The sequence below is a fragment of the Apis dorsata genome, unplaced genomic scaffold (genome assembly GCF_000469605.1).
Source record: "Apis dorsata unplaced genomic scaffold, Apis dorsata 1.3 scaffold_174, whole genome shotgun sequence".
In the NCBI taxonomy this organism is placed as follows: domain Eukaryota; kingdom Metazoa; phylum Arthropoda; class Insecta; order Hymenoptera; family Apidae; genus Apis; species Apis dorsata.
The window spans coordinates 230,775-232,262 of NW_006263462.1; the positions used below are offsets into that span (position 1 = coordinate 230,775).

General features: G+C 22.4%; 1 long non-coding RNA gene across 1 annotated transcript in view; it reads right to left on the reverse strand.

Moving 5' to 3' along the window:
• Positions 1-1,488, reverse strand: part of LOC102675686 — a 3,393-nt gene continuing 1,905 nt past the window's right edge. The window contains exons 2-3 of the long non-coding RNA XR_004150262.1: positions 876-1,322; positions 1-37 (exon numbers count right to left, since the gene is read on the reverse strand). This is a non-coding gene — a long non-coding RNA (uncharacterized LOC102675686). The remainder of the gene's footprint in view (positions 38-875; positions 1,323-1,488) is intronic.

Here is a 1,488-nt window from a genome sequence, read left to right on the forward strand (position 1 = left end):
CTTTCCTCCACTTTCCAAAACTCTCAAAAATTTTACTCTAAAAAAATAAAATATTCCAATGAGTATTTCATATAAAATAACACTTTTATTAGAAAAAAATATATATATATTTTTTTGATAATAAAAGTTACTCTTTTATCAAATATATTCTTTATCAAATACCTTAAGGGTTCTTCTAAAGGCTTATTAATTGCGAGCAAACGCTGGAAAAATTGAGATTTAATTAAAGAGAAGACTTAATAAATATATATAAATATATAATATATATATAATAAATATATAATAAATATTCTATTATATAATAAAAATTCTTTATTATATAATAAATATATAATAAAGAAGACTTAATAATAGAGCATGAAAACACTTCTATTAGAAAAAATATATATATATATATTTTTGAGAGTAAAAGTTTTATCAAATAAAAATTTTTCTAAAAGCTTATTAATTGCGAGCAAATGCTGGAAAAATTGAGACTTAATTAAAGAGAAGACTTAATAAAAATAGAGCATGAAAACACTTCTATTAGAAAAAATATATATATATATTTTTTTGAGAGTAAAAGTTTTATCAAATATATTCTTTATCAAATAAGGATTTTTCTAAAAGCTTATTAATTGCGAGCAAATGCTGAAAAAATTGAGATTTAATTAAAGAGAAGACTTAATAAAAATAGAGCATGAAAACACTTCTATTAGAAAAATATATATATATATTTTTTTGAGAGTAAAAGTTACTCTTTTATCAAATATATTCTTTATCAAATACCTTAAGGGTTTTTCTAAAGGCTTATTAATTGTGAGCAAACGCTACAAAAATTGAGACTTAATTAAAGAAAAGAGTTAATAAGAATAGAGCATAAAAATGAGGAGCACCTTGACACGTACGATTCTATGAAATTAGATTATATGGCTAAAACTGTCTCATTAGCGTCATTAACTCCGCGCATCGTTGATCATTTAGCCGCGTTATTCCGCCGTGGCGCATTAATTAAGCGTATTCACAGATTTATTAGTTTTACTGGGTCGCAGTTTATGAACACGCTTCAACAATAAGTATATCTTTTCGCATACCTATTCGCATGGACTAACAGAAAGCGACAAATACCTTACCAGAATACTAGAATTTCATCATTTTTCAAAATTTTTTTTTCTTATCACACAAGATAAATCACTATTGTACTTATTTAAATGAACCAAGTTTCTAATCATATCTTGACTTCCAAAGAAGAAAGATTTGTTGGACCATCTCACAGCTCCCATCTTGATATATTTTCTTCCTTTATCAAGTTGGATAATTTATCAATTGGTGTAAGAGGATACCTGAAATAAATAATATATATAAATAAATAAATAATAAGTAATAATATCTACATAAAATAATAAATATATATATTTATAAAAAATAAATATATATAAAAATATATATATATATATATATATAAAAAATAATAATATATAAAAAATAAATATATATATTTATAAAAAA